This window comes from Bison bison, unplaced genomic scaffold (genome assembly GCF_000754665.1).
Source record: "Bison bison bison isolate TAMUID 2011002044 unplaced genomic scaffold, Bison_UMD1.0 scf7180017864486, whole genome shotgun sequence".
Taxonomy (NCBI): Eukaryota; Metazoa; Chordata; class Mammalia; order Artiodactyla; family Bovidae; genus Bison; species Bison bison.
In genome coordinates, this window is record NW_011495046.1 from 6,027,048 (window position 1) to 6,043,233 (window position 16,186).

Here is a 16,186-nt window from a genome sequence, read left to right on the forward strand (position 1 = left end):
TTGGAACACCTACAAAGTATTAATACGTTTCACCTCTGTGTCCCACACAACACACAGCCTGTCTCCTTTACCCAGAAGGATACACACATGTACTCTGTGACCTTAAGAGCACCTCTGACTGCTTTTAAGGATGATAAATGATCAATATGATGTAATCAAGTGGATTCTGATCTTTCTGGCCACTGTTTAAACGGTTTTGTTGGGAGAGAAGAGAAAAGGTATTGGAGGCCCTCTGCCGGTGAGCCCATGTAATGGCAGGTTTGGGGCTCTCCACACTCAGTGCTTTTAAAGAGTTACAGGATGGGAACTCAGAGGCACGAGGGATTGTTCTTTGGGTCTGAAAGGTAGAACACAGACTCGGGTGGGAGGGCACAGCTGTTAAAACAGTGAGGTTGACAGCTGGGACTTTTTTCAGCTTTATTGAGGTATAAGAGAAAATTATAATGTGTTTATGGTTGTTGTTGTTCAGTCACCAAGTCATGTCCGACTCTTTGTGACCACATGGACTGCAGCACGCCAGGCCTCCCTGTCCTTCACCATCTCCCGGAGTCTGACCAAGTTCATGTCCATCGAATCGGTGATGCCATCCAACCGTCTCATCCTCTGTCGTCCCCTTCTCCTCCTGCCCTCAATCTTTTCCAGCATCAAGGTCTTTTCCAGTGAGTCGGCTCTTCACATCAGTTGGCCAAAGTGCTGGAGCTTCACCCTCAGCATCAGTCTTCCAATGAATATTCAGGGCTGATTTTCTTTAGGACTGGTTTGATCTCCTTGCTGTCCAAGGCACAATATGATTATTTAATATAGTTATACGTTGTGGAATGATTTCTACCAGGGAGTTGTTAACACATCTATCACCTCATATACTTACCTTTTTTTTTCATTTGTGAGAACACGAGTTTTGTTCTCTTGGCAAATTTCAATTACACAACAGTGTTATCAGCTATAGTAACCATGTTATACATCAGATTCTCACACCTTTTTCATCTTATAACTGAAAGCCTCTGTGCTTTCACTAGTCTCCTTCTATTTCCCTACTCCAAGCCCCCTGCAAGCACCATTTAACTGTTTCTATGAGTTTTCTTTTTCTCTTCTAAATTTCAACCAATGTCAGGGAGGTGAGCCCCTATGTTTTCTTCTAGGAGTTTTATGATTTCAGGGATTACTATCAAATCGTTAATCCTTTTGAGTTGATTTTTGTGTATGGTACAATATAGTCCTGTGATCCAGTTTCATTCTTTTGCATGTCTATCCAGTTTGTGTGTGTGTGTGTGTTAGTTGCTCAGTCATGTCTGACCTCTTTGCGATCCCAGGGACTATAGCCCACCAGGCTCCTCTGTCCATGAAATTCTCCAAGCAAGAATACTGGAGTGGGTTACCATTTCCTTCTCCAAGGAATCTTCCCAACCCAGGGGTTGAACGTGGGTCTCTTGTATTGCAGGCAGATTCTTTACTTTCTGAGCCACCAAGGAAGCCCATCCTGTTTCAATTCAGCCCAGTTCAGTTGCTCAGTCGTGTCTGACTCTTTGCGACCCCATGAATCGCAGCACGCCAGGCCTCCCTGTCCATCACCAATTCCTGGGATCCACCCAAACCCATGTCCACTGAGTCAGTGATGCCATCCAACCATGTCATCCTCTGTCGTCCCCTTCTCCTCCTGCCCTCAATCTTTCCCAGCATCCAGTTTTCTCAACACCATTTATTAAAGAAATTATCCTTTCCATTTTGTATATCTTGGCTCTTTGCTTGAAAAAATAATTGATCATATAAGCATGAGATAATTTCAGGGCTCTCTGTTCTGTCTCATTAATCTTTGTGTCTGTTTTTATGTGAGTATGGTATTGTTTTGATAGCTGTAACTTTGTATAACTTTGTAATATAGCTTTATATCAAGACATGTGATGATTCCATCTTTGCTCTTCTTCCTCAAGGTTGCTTTAGCTATTTGGGGTCTTTTGTGGTTCCATATGAATTTTAGGCTTATTATTTTTATTTCTGTGAAAAATACCATTGGAATTGTGATAGAGAATGCATTGAACCTGTAGATCACCAGTGGTAGTGCGGGCATTTTAACAATGTTAGCTCTTCAAATGTATGAACAAAATCCATTTTTTGGTGTCTTCTTCAATTTCTTTCATCAATGTATCATAGTTTACAGTGTATAGATATTTCATCTCTTTATTTCTAAGTAATTTGTTATTTTAGGTGCTACTGTAAATGGGATTGCTTCTTAATCCATCAGTTCTGTTTGTATGTACTTTATATATATAGGTGCTCCACTGTTGGATGTGTGAATATTTGTAATTATTATATCTTCTTGGTGAACTGAGCCCTTTATACTTATATAATGACCTTTTTTGTCTCTTGTTACAGGTTTTACGTTAAATTTATATTTTATATGGTATAAGTACAGCTACTACTGCTTTGTTTTGTTTTCTCTTTGTGTGAAATTTTTTTTCCATTTCTTCCCTTTCAATCTACTTGTGTCCTTAAAGTTTAAGTGAGTCTCCTGTGGCAGCAAAGAGTTGAACCCTGTTTTTTATCCCTTCAACCATTTTATGTCTTTTGTTTGAAGAATTTGATTTATTTATATTTAAAGTAATTATTGATGGATATGAACTTACTGTTGCCATTTTGTTAATTGTTTTCTGACTGTTTTATAATTTGTGATTTGATGATTTGTGATTGGAAAGCCTTACAGTTGTACTCTTTGATCTCTTTCTCTTTGTCTATCTACTATAAGTTTTTGCTTTGTAGTTATTAGGAAGCTTACATAAAATAATTTATATTTATAATAGTCTGTTTTAAGCTTGTCTTAATTTCAAAGGCAACAAAATCTCTACATTTTTATCCTTCCCTCCATTTTATGTTTTTTATGCGACAGTTTACATCTTTTTATATTATGTATCCATTAAAAATTATTCTAGTTATTTTTAATATTTTTGTATTTTAAAATTTTATACTAGCTTTACAAGTGATTTATCCATCATTACAGTATTAGAATATTTTGAATTTAGTTATATATTTACCATTAATAATGAGTTTTATATTTTATATGTTTTCTGGTTACTAATAAGTATCCTTTTGTTTCAGCTTGAAGAACTCTCTAATGTCTAGGCTGGGATAGTGGTGAACTCCTTCAGTTTCTCTTTGGGAAACTCTCTCTCTGCTTCAATTTTAAATGACAGCTCTGCTGCATAGGGCATTCTTGGTTGGCAGTTTTTTCTTTTTAACACTGTGAACGTGTCATTCTACTTCTGCTCACAAGGCTTATGCTGAAATGTTCTCTCACTGTCTCACTGGGGTTCCCTTGTATGTAACAAGGTGAATTTCTCTTGCTGCTTTTAAGATTCTTTCTTTGTCTTTAACTTTTGCTACTTCAGCCATACTGTGTGAGGTACAAGTCTTTTTGGATTCATCTTTCCCGGTACTTCTTGAGCTTCCTGGATGTGGATGTCTGTTTATTTCTCCAGATTAAGGATGTTTTTAGCCATTATTTTTTTTGAATAAGCTTATTGTTCCTTGCTCTCTCTCTTCTCCCTCTGGATCCCTGTAACATGAATTTTGGTATTCTTAATGTTGTCCCATAAGTCCCTTAAGCTATCTGCTCTTTTAAAAAATTCATTCTTTCTTTTTGTGCCTCGCATTGGATGAATTCCACTGTCCTGTTTGTGTTTTGTCAAAACCACTGTTTACTTCTTAATATTGCTCTCATTATAAGGCATTGCTACTGCTGACTTGTATTTGTGGTTTCTGTACCATACTGAATTTCTTGAGTGTAAAGGTCACTTCTTATTTGTTTTTGAAAGCTTATAAAAGTGTCTAGTATGATATGTATGATAGATAAATGGTGTATAAGTAAAAGTGAGAGTTCACTGCAAATCATAACCATGGTTTTTATCAATGATAGTATGACAAGACATGTAACATGGGTTTTCCTCTTAATTCAAGGGCCATTAAAACTCATATACAAAGCTAATGTGTAAAATAACCCAATATGATAGTTGACAATTAATACTGAACTAGCATTTGCTGCCACCACCAGCTCTTTCTGGAGCTAGACTTTGCATCTTACTTTGCTGTGTATTTCTTTTTTTTTTTTTTTTTAAACTTTACAAATTGTATTAATTTTGCCAAATTGCTGTGTATTTCTAACTTCATCTCTGAGAGGTCACTCTGGTACCCTATGATTCTGTGTTTAAAAATTCACTCTCTTAAGGTGCTTATTATTGAGTGTGTGTTAAATTATTTAGTAAAGCCCTCAAAAACTTGGTAAAGTGGAGGTAAGTTTTCACTCCCTCCCCAACTCACACATCTCAGTAACAACAGGTATGATACAAGTGCATAACACGAGTGCTTTTTCCTTCTGTTTTTCCTTTCTTTCAACTGGAAGCACAACACTTCCTAAGAGCTCCTTGAACTTAATTGACACAAAATTCATCTTCCTCTCCTCCTGTGGGTTTTTTTTCAGAGGTTCCCTTAGGTTCCGAGGAGCTTGGTAAAAAGTGGGGGCTGTGATTATGTAGCTGTCATTTAGATCATTTAGACCACAGCCTGTCTCCCTTCTGACACATCCACCCAGGTCCTTGAAACATGTGTTTTCTTTGTGTGACTCACCTGGTTCTGCCTATAAAGCTTTCCAGTCCTGACTTTCTGGGTCAGAGATGTTCATACCAGCACATTCGGACCTGGTAATAAATATTTCTAATTTCTTTAAAGATCTGATTATTTGTATTCTGAAACAATCTCCACAAAAATACAGTTAATGCCCAAACTGAAACAAATATGAGCTTCAATTGCAAGATACTTTGACCTCTGGCATACAAGACCAGGGGGCTCTTGGTTTTCATTTTTTCCACTCAATTTAAAGTTTTACCAGTAACTTGTATATTTTCTGTTTTGTTGCTGTTGGCTCACTAGAGGGAGACAGCGGAAAAGGTTTCAGAGAAGCTGAGCCAGAAATCACAGAAAACCCAGTATCTCATAGGCCAGCGTTCTACAGCTTTCTAAAAACAACTTGGCATCAAATGCCAAATTTAATGATGAAGTAAATTAAGACACTTGTTTTTCTGTGCTCTCTTCTTGAGGATAAAATTGTGATGGATAATTCAGTCAGTGCATCTTTGACTAGGAGTTGATTACTGATTGGATGTGATGTCTTCTGTTTCTATGTCATTAAAGGCATTCACAAATAATGTATATATTTTTTTCTTCTGCTCTCTCTCATTTGATTTTTCAGTAGAAATATCCTAATGTGATCATTTTCCTATGAGTCCTCCAAATTGTTCCTGCTTATAGCTTGAGGGATGGCATTTTAAAAGTTTAGATGTTGGGACTTGGTCATCAACGCTGTTAGGATCAGAACATAAATATAGTTTCTGTGCACTCACTGTATTTGATAATATAACTTCCCACCAGTTCCATGACTGGATTGGGTTCCCTTCTGGAGAATGGATTGTTTTAGAGGTTTTGTGCATAGTAGAATCTTTTTGGATACAAGTGTGTTTTTATCCAGAGGGCTAAAACTTTGCAGGTGACATTTTGGCCATTGGGGCAAAACCACTGAGTCAAGTTTCTGAGAATGCCTTTATGTGTCTCTTCTCTCTACATTCAAAGTCAGGTGAGGTCTGTTGTTTTAGTGGATCTCACTGTGGGATCACAGAAGTGAGTTATTCTCCGTGAAATGATCTCTTCTTTCTTCCCTCATCCAGGCACAGTAAACCCTTATCAGCTTGGCTGAAATGATCTAAAAAGAAAACAAAATTGGGCCTTGCAAAGAGATGTTGCATGGGTTTCTTGTACTCCCCCTGGGGTCTGAGGCAGACACACGTGGGGCAAACTTTGAATAGCCTCGACAAGAATGTGTAAAGGGCATTGTGGCAAAGTGAACACAGGGCCTGCCCCCTGCTCCACAGCATTAAAAGGAGCAGGAAGGAACTGTGGCAGAGAAGGGACAATGGCGTGACCTGGGGTGAGCATCCCTGCCAGGAAGCTGAGCATGAAACACGAAAGGCAGTGGCGGTGTCACCCTGTTTCTGTTAATTACAGAACAGCCGCACTTCATTTCATTCTGAATGGAATACTGTTCCTCTGTCATTAAATATGTACGTTCCATAAAATATGGATTAGCCCTGGGCTTTGCTGGCGCTCGATGCATGGCAGACTTTCCAATCTGACCTAAATTATTCGTGTTGGTTTTATGACCTGGAAAGCAAATGGATGCATTCCAAAGACTCTGGCTAAGATGGTTTAAATTATTCCATTGTAATATGGAACAAATCCTTACATGTCAACCCTGGGAAAAAAAAAGAAAAAGCAATCCCGTTATACTGCAGAAATGAACTAGTCGTTAATTCAGACAAGAGCCTGTGGCTTCATCACACATCTGCCCTTCATTTTATTCAATGTTGTCTGCCCCTGCTGGCTTTTTTCCTTTTCATATTTATTTATTTGCTGTTCTGGGTCTAGCTGTGGTGTGTGGGATCTAGTTCCCTGACCAGGGATCGAACCTGGGCCCCTGCGCTGGGATCGTGGAATATTAGCCATTGACCACCATTCTATTCTCTCAGACCTTGTGGCTTGTTGAAGCCTGGATGACTTGGTATATTGTTACCTTTCTTAAAAAAGGGCTTCCCTGGTAAAGAATCTGCGTGCAATACAGGAGACACGGATTCAATTCCTGGGTTGGGAAGATCCCTTGGAGAAGGAAATGGCAACTCACTCCAGTGTTCTTGCCTGGGAAATCCATGGACAGAGGAGCCTGGTGGGCTACAGTCCACAGACTTGCAAAGAGGTGGACATGACTGAGTGACTAATACTTTTTCCTAAACAAATGAGCTGGGATTTGTTTAAAATATAAGTTAACTAATTGGTTCTGTGCAGAAATGATGCATAGAAACTTGAAAATGGCTTTCAGTGAGGAAAAAATGGCAGAAAAGAGATAATAAATGATAATAATTCATACAATCATAAAATGTGAATAAATCTAGCACTATGAGTTAATTTTAAAAACTAGTCAATGTAATCAGTATATTATTTTTATGATCTCATAGAGGAAAATGTGTTTCCTTTGGTAGAGCTTTCTAGTTTTACTGGCTCTGTCTAGGTTAATCAAAATGTAACATATATTGGGAAGAGCCCACTTTCCCCTCCTCTTGATAAACTAAAACTAAAATATAAAATGCAGCTGAAGATTAAAAACACCATCTGCTACATGGAATTGTACCAAATCAGAAGTCATGCATCATTTTGGGGGTACTGATGAGAGGAAGCCTAGGGTGTAATTTTCATGGCTTTTATTAGACGAGTGAATTTTTTATTCCTGAATAACGTGCAGAGAAAGTTTGCTTTCACATGGGACACATTCTCTACAGATGTATTTCACTTATTCATATTTAAAGACATTGGTCTCTTCATAACTTCCTTTAATGTTTATGTGTAATTAACATTTATATAAAGCTTTGCATTTATGAGACAGTTTCAAAATGCATGAGCTCATTGAATCTTCATAATAACTTTAGAGATAGGAGTCACTAGCCCTGTTTGACTGATGTGTGCTCAGTCGCTCAGTCCTGTTTGACTCTTTGCGACCCCATGGACTGTAGCCCACCAGGCTCCTGTGTCCATGGGATTTTCCAGGCAAGAATACTGGAGTGGGTGGCCATGCCCTCTTCCAGGGATTTGAATTATGATGGCTCAGTAACTTGGAGATTAAATCTCTCCTCAATCTCCCGTGGCAATGTGGGACACGAACCACAAATTCAAGTCCCTCCCCCCACCCACTAGTGTCACCTGCCCTTTAGACCCTTCCATCTTCTGTCTTGGTTTTGCCCTGTGCTTTACCTATAAGCACCCGCCCAGCTTTGTTTCCTGGAAGCTCACCTTTCCCAATCTGTGTTTCTGGCCATGACTCTTTCTGAGCACCTTGTGGCCAGGACACTAAATGTGGATTCCCGAGTGTTGTGCAACCTCAGCTGGACCCACCCCTGCAGGTCCTTCCTGTGTCCACCAGCTTCCTTCCACAACCCTTTGACCTCCATGTCCTCTCAAGCCCATCCCTTTTCATCCTTTATAGACACCAAACATGGTAAGTAGACTCAGGAAGGCTCCCTAAATTCAATCTCCTTTCCATCATGACTTGCACTGTGTTGATGCTCTTCCTCGTCACCTTATCTCAGCTCGAGCCCATCATCCACCTGCTAAGTGGCTCACCTTACCAGATGTTTGTGCTCCATGCCACACTTATCTTATGCAGTATCAGAGTTTTCTTCTACAAAAGTGTCTGGTTATATACCACTAATGCTTTAAAATTTGCATTGACCTCTGGTCCTACAAGGGAAAAAAAACATGGGTTTATTTTTGTGCCATGTGAGCAACCAAAGCACAGAAAATGGGCAGGAGGTGAAGCGACTGGATGGGAGTAGGTGGACGGCAGAAGGTACTATGAACATATTTCTGTTTTACTATGTGGAGAAGTGAATGATTCTGCCCAAATTTAATAAAACTCCAGTAGACAAAACTAAAATTCTTAGTTTTAGAAGGTCAAATTATATTGAGGTCTGAAAAATAGAATATGAAATAATATATATTTTCAATAATAGAATAATGTATAAATAATGTAAAAATTGTCAGAAAGTGTGGGGAGAGAGGTAGATGAGGTGTGTTGAGGTACTTATTTTATAGTACAGGAGGTAATAAATGCAATTCAGATTTAATATATCAGGGAACAGAAGCATAATCCATGGCTGAATAATGTTAATCAGTAGATGTGCTGAAAGCAGAACTCATTGAAACACTGGGGCTGTTTGAAAGTCTTAGCGATGTGAGTATACTGATTCTAAATTTAAAATAACACAATTTAAAAACCAAGTGTTAGCAAGAGTGGGGTTGTGAATATAAATGGAACTGTCTTTCTGGAGGGCATTTTGGCAATATATATCTAAAACTATTCATTTTAAATTATCCTACCCAGTAATTCTGCTTCGAAGTATTTATCCTAAGGAAATAATTAAAGATGCAAAGATAAATTTATAGTCAAGAATATTAATTGAAGTTGGTTTTTTATATAAATCAATTAAAATATTTGAAATACCAGAGTAGAAATCAGCCATATGAAATATAGAACATTCAGATAAAAGAATACAAGATTCTATTAAAATTGAATCTTTTAAATTCAATTAAATATTGAATATTAAATATTATCCAGACATATAAAAAATGAGCATAATATAATGATACATGTAGTCATGGGAGGAGGCTATTTCAAGAGCGTGCCCCCAATTATATTAAATATATATGATTATCAAAGAGACACCATTGCACCTTTTCATACCCATAAAGACAGAATGGGCTTAATGATCAGATTTTCTGATAAAAAAGATGTTGAGTCTTCTAAAAGCCTTCATGGAATAATGTTAAAGAAAATGTACATTATGTAAGAGCATGTGGATTTTGATAACAATTTGTAAAAGGAAAGAGTCCAGTGGTTAAAAATATCCATAGAACAGATTAAGTGAAGGAAAAAAAATAGGTATTTGTAAAAAAAAAACCAACAAAAAATCTTCAAACTATTGATAGAAAAAACTTCTGGGTACTGGAGCAGTGGGTACTGTTAGATTGCTTCTTGATTCACATCCCAAATTCTCCATGAAGGAAAAAAAGCTTTTTTTCCTTTTTTTGTGAACACTGAGCATCTGTGTGTTTTTTCCCCCCCAGAAAAGGGCATTTGATCCCTTTCTGGTAACCATAGCTTCCTTTCCCTGTGGGAAGGTACCCAGTCCTCCACTCACAGACTGTGTCGCTTTAGTGAAGTGTCTTATCCAAGATCTAAAGGGATTTCCTGGTGGCTCAGTGGTAAAAGAATTGACCTGCAATGCAGGAGACTCGGGTTCAATTCCTTGGTCAGGAAGATCCCCTGGAGGAGGAAATGGCAACCCATTCCAGGATTCTTGCCGGGAGAATCCAATGGACAGAGGAGCCTGGCAGGCTGCAGTCCATGGGGTCAGTGGACGACTGGGCAACTGAACAACAACAAAGCATTCAGGATAGACCCTGGCTGAGTCAACACAAGCCCAACAACTGTGTTAACTTCAGTCAGCATCAACATGGACATTGTGCATCAATAAGTGAGCCATCTTAGCCTGATTTCTGAGCCCTCTATTGGATATAAGCATGTGGGGTTATCCAATGAGAGAAGATATGGACATATAGTTCAAAATATTACAGACCTATTAACTCTGGGCATTTCTCTAGTTTTGTTAACCCCAGTGGGCAATCTCCTGATGTCTGTTGGTATGAGTCTTACTTTTCACACGTGTATGTGTGTGTGTGTGTGTTAGTCGCTTAGTCGTGTCCAACTCTGAAACACCATGGGTTGTAGCCCACCAGGCTCCTCTGCCCATGGGACTCTCCAGGCAAGAACACTGGAGTGGGTTGCCACTTCCTTTTCCTTTCACCCTTTTAACTCAAGAGATTTCGGTTCCCTGGAACTTTGCCTTCTGGTTGAATACCACCAGAATTCCCCAGTATTTCCTAAAAAAATCCATGTGCCCCTGTTTGCATTTTCCCTGTGTGCTTGTCCAGGGCAGCTCAGTGCTTTTGAAGTCACCAAGCATTTTAGGCATTGGGGTGTGAATGAGGTGCCTGGGGATGTGTGAGAATCAGGCCTACTGGGTTTTTCTTGATTGGGCTGAGCTACAATCTGAATCTGATTTTACAAAGAAGTTAGTCCTTTAAGAACCTAATGATTTTCCTTTTCATGTCTGAATAATACAGCTTGACGGATGGCTCCCTGGTGGGATTAGAAAGTAAGAAAGGCCTTGTGTTCCTTCCCAGATGGTTCTGCTTGATATTATCTCATGACACAGCATCCTTGGTTGCTGGCAGGACTGTATTTCTCTCTGTCTCTCTGTTCAATTTTAACTACATTACATATGATGGTGTTAATTAACAAGCACTGATTTCAAAACTATCTGGGACATAATGCTATACTTGTGAATAAATAAAAATTAAGCCAAATGGGGACTTCCCTGGCAGTCCAGTGGTTAGGATTTTGTGCCCTCATTGCCAAGGGTCCAGGTTCAATCCTTGGTTGGGGAACTAAGATCCTGCAAGCCATGAAGAATGGCTCCCAAAATTGCAAAATAATAAAATAAAGTCCACATCTTTATTTTAAGAAATTAATCCAAATTGAACTAAGTGCCAGAAAAATCAGGTACAGTCACTTGTAAATGACTGAGGTTACATATATGTACATAATATAAATTATATTATATAAGATCATGGCATCCAGTCCCATCACTTCATGGAAATAGATGGGGAAAAAGTGGAAACAGAGACAGACTTTATTTTCTTGGACTCCAAAATCACTGTGGATTGTGACTGCAGCCATAAAATTAAAAGATGCTTGCTCCTTGGAAGAAAAGCTATGACAAACCTAGGCAGCATAGTAAAAAGCAGAGACATCACTTTGCCAATAAAGTTCTGTATAGTTGAAGCTATGGTTTTTCCAGTAGTCATGTACGGATGTGAGAGTTGAACTATAAAGAAGGCTGAGCACTGAAGAATTGATGCTTTTGAACTGTGGTGTTGGAGAAGACTCTTGAGAGTCCCTGTTACTGCAAGGATATCAAACCAGTCCATCCTAAAGGAAATCAGTCTTGAGTCTTCATTGGAAGGACTGATGCTGAAGATGGAGCTCCGATATATTTTGGCCATGGATGTGAATGGCCGACTCATGGAAAATACCCTGATGCTGGGAAAGGTTGAAGGCAGGAGGAGAAGGGGACAACAGAGGGTGAGATGGTTGGATGGCACCACCGACTCAATGGACATGAGTTTGAGCAAACTCTGGGAGACAGTGAAGGACAGGGAAGCCTGATGTGCTGCAGTCCATGGGGTTGAAAAGAGCCGGACATGACTGAGCAGCTGAATAACAAAAATATAAATTATATACATATATGCATAATGTGTATGTGCTCGGTCACTCAGTTGCCAGGCCTCCTGTCCTTCACTGTCTCCCAGAGATGCCATCCAATCATCTCACCCTCTGTTATCCCCTTCTCCTCTTGCCTTCAATCTTTCCCAGCATCAGGGTCTTTTCCAATGAGTCGGCTCTTCACATCAAGTGGCCGGTTGCTCAGTTGTGTCCTACTCTTTGCAACCCCATGGACTGTAGCTTGCCAGGCTCCTCTGTCCATGGGATTCTCCAGGCAAGAATACGGGAGTGGATTGCAATATTCTTCTCTAGACAATATTCCCAATCCAGGAATCCAACCCCAGCCTCCTGCATTGCAGGCAGAGATACTTGGGAGTGTGTTTTTCCCTTAGCTGGTAAGAGAGATAAAGAATTTAAATGTGTGAGAGCATCAGATCTTTCAAATATGAATACTTAAAATTTTAAAAGCCAGAGAAATGGAAGCTGGAGTAGATATGATCTAATTTTTTTCTGAACACTTTTTTATTTATTTATTGTTATTTTTTGGCCATGCTCCTCGGCATGTTGGATCTTAGTTCCCCTATCAGTGCATTGGAAGCATGGAGTCTTAACCACTGGACCACCAGAGAAATCCCTGGATAGTGAGCCCCTTTTACACTTCAACCAGACATTAAAAAATGCTCATAACTTAGCAGCCACGGCTCACACTGCTGGAGCTAGCCTGTGGGGTGGCTCAGACATAACAAATGTGCTAGGTTAGAACCTGCCTTCTTTCAAGCTTCTTCCAAGCTTCTCAAGTGACAGAGGGAGGGGCAGGTAGGCTTTTTGTTGGGACTAACATAGCTGCTCATTTGAAAAGAAAGTACTCTGGAAAATAATAGAGACAAATGAAAAATTTGCTTTAGTTGAGAGCTAATGAACTTAGAAGACTGGAAAGCCTTTTCTGAATAATAATTAAAAATGTAACTAGGCAGATTTTGCCTTTTTTGTAAGATCTGATTTGAAAATGAGGAGAGGGAGCACAGTAAGACACCATAAAAATTCATCTTGATCCCTACCATGAATGGGTTTCCCCGGTGAACTCAGATGGTAAGGGATCTGCCTGCAATCCAGGAGACCCAGGTTTGATCCCTGGGTCTGGAAGATTCCCTGGAGAAGGGAATGGAAACCCACTCCAGTATCCTTGCCTGGAAAATTCTATGGGCAGAGGAGCCTAGAGGGCTACAATCCATAGGGATGCAAAGAGTTGGACAAAACTGAGTGACTGAGCACATACGGCACACCTAAAACACGACATCAGTAGTGAAGTAGATGTCATGTTGAATATGAATAGCATACAAGACAAAATATATCCCTTCCCAATAGTCATCAGAGAATGGCTTCTGATCACCTATTGGGTTGGCCAAAATCTCTTTGAGATTTCTTGTAAAGCGCTATGAAAATGAAAAGTGAAAGTGAAAAGCTCTCAGTCATGTCCAACTCTTTACAACCCCATGGACTGTAGCCCGCCAGGCTTCTCTGTCCATGGAATTCTCTAGGCAAGAATACTGGAGTGGTAGCCATTCCCTTCTCCAGGGGATCTTCCCAATCCAGGGATTGAACCCATGTCTCTCACATTGCAGGCAGATTCTTTACCATCTGAGCCACCAGGGAAGCATAAAATGCTATAGAAAAAACCCAAACAAACTTTTTGGCTAATCTAGTACATTCTCTAGGCAAAATGTAGGGTATGAGATGGCACAATGGCATATTTCAGGCTGTAGAGACTTCCCACTGCCCTGGAAGCAGCTGTGTGATATCTGAGGACTGCGAGGGTGTAATTCAGGCTTAATTCCAAATTTAAATAAATTTGTAGAAGAATACAGATTGGCATTAGTAGTAGCTATTATCTTTCCAACTTCTAGAAAATGGTGATGCTGATACGAAATTTTAATCTCTGAGAACAGTTTGGAGAAGAAAATGCAAAATCAAAATGCATTTAAGAGTTGATTTTAAAACTCATATACTTCTGTATATGTAAAAGCACTTCAGTTCAGTTTAGTTCTGTTGCTCAGTCATGTCTGACTCTTTTCAACCCCTGGACTGCAGCACTGTAGACTTCTCTATCCATCATCAGCTTCCGGAGTTACTCAAACTCATATCCATCAAGTTGGTGATGCCATACAACCATCTCATCCTCTGTCATCCCCTTCTCCTTCTGCCTTCAGTCTTTCCCAGCTAGAACTACAGCTAGAAACAGAGAGTCGGGGTTAATCGCAGGGAGTGATGGAACCTGACACATCATCACTGAGTAGCTCCTGGTGCCTAGAGCCCAAGCTGGGTGACAGGACTTCTGAGGTTGAAGCTGAGAATGGATAGCACTCCCAGGAGAGAAGTGGAAATCAGTAAGCAGGAAGATGATCAAACCAGTGTAGCAAACCAGTGAGCTCGTCAGAGAGGCTGCCCATGTTAGGCAGGGCAGGATGGAATGTTAGGGTCTCAGAAGAGTGTCAAGCTTGTTGGGAACAGGGCTTGACTCTTCTCTGCAGGTACCACAGGGCACATGTGAATATTTAGCCCCACATGCAGAAGGACCTGAGGCCCTAGGTTCCAGATACAGACAAGTGCAGAATAGGTACAGACAACTGTGGTCAATGAGCATGGATGTAGCTTTGTGGAATGGGGTTGTGTGGATATTCAGAGAGACTTACAGTGTTGTAGAATTTGTGGTCCTCAGAGGTGCTGGCTCTTCTGCATCCTTTCTGCAGAGACCCTCACCCCCACCCTTCATCACTGCCAGCATCACTTCAAATGAAGAGAATTGATAATCATTTGCACCAATCCAGTCAAAGGCTCTTTTGAAAAAGCGGTGATCTAACAAGACTTTGAGCTTTGACCTTCATTTTATCCAAAGTGCTTCTCCTCTGTGCTTCCTCCAAGAACAAGTCATAAAGGAGACACTGCTGGTGGCCTGTAGCTGCTCTTGGAGTCAGGAGAAGCATCTCCATTTCCTGGGATCTGAATACAGGAAGGTTATCAGAACGTCTTCCAGGCAAGTAGGTGGCTACATAACTCTAAGTGTCATGTTGTAAAATTAGGGAAATAGAGCCCACATTAATCCAATTCAGGAGAATTCACTGTGACACAAGCTCTAAGAACCCCTAGAGATATATTGCTGAGGTAGTCACTGACAAAAGGGAATGAAAAGAGCACAAGAAAAGGGAATAAATATCAAAGGATTATTTTAAGTCAAAACAAACAGACAATGCAAGATTCTCTCTTTGTAACACAAAGATTCTCTGTGACAAAAATCATGTTTCCATGATGACTTAAGCGGAATGTTTGAGAGTCTTTGTTTCAGTGTTAATAAAGGAAATCAGTTATATTCAGCTCTGGCATTTACCCATGTGTGACACTGAAGATAGATGTAGCAGTTGGCAAACATCTATTTTCAGCACGCATGAGCTAAAAAACGTGAACATAAAACATTGGACTGAACCTTTGCAGATATCCTTGTAACTGAAGATTGAGGCATAAACTGACTTCATCTTAGTGAAGCAGGTGTAGCTTGGAGAGAATTCCAGATATAACAGATATTTAATCTCATTCAAAAGAATATAGGTATTCACAGGATTCCTGTATAATCTCATAAGAATATTCATTACAAAGAAAAAGACTCTCAAGATAATTGTTCAAAGCACAAAGTCAAGATTTTTATAGAACAGCATATGGTAAAGTGAATTTATTGTTTCTAAGAGGAAATTTCCTCCTAGTATTTTCTCAGGAAACTTATTTTTTTCAGAATCCCAAGTTCTGAAGAAAAAATTAATATTGGAGAAGTGAGAAAGAGTTGTGTAACTCTTCTGGGAGAGCTAAACTTTAACAAACAACACAGGGACATTAATTAGTTGGTCTAAAGAATCCACTGACACAAAGTCAGCAGGTGACGTGGGGTTGAAGGTCAGTGTCCATGTTCCAGGGACAGAGGTGATCATGCGCTGATCTGAGCGGATTGCTCATGAGTGTTGACACCTGCAAAGCCAGTCTGCAGTTGATGGCAAGTCCGTCTTAGAAATAAACAAGTAGTAATAAGTTTATATGTTTGTTTTGTATGACAAGTGATATTCCAAGAAATGGGTATTAAAAGTGAAATCAGTCCTTACATTGGCATTTTCGGCTCCTGGATCTGTGCTGCTAACTTTTCTAGGGGACCAGATATTGTGTTATTCAAACACAGCCCGTGGTGGCTGTGTTTCCCAGTGTTAGACTATCTGG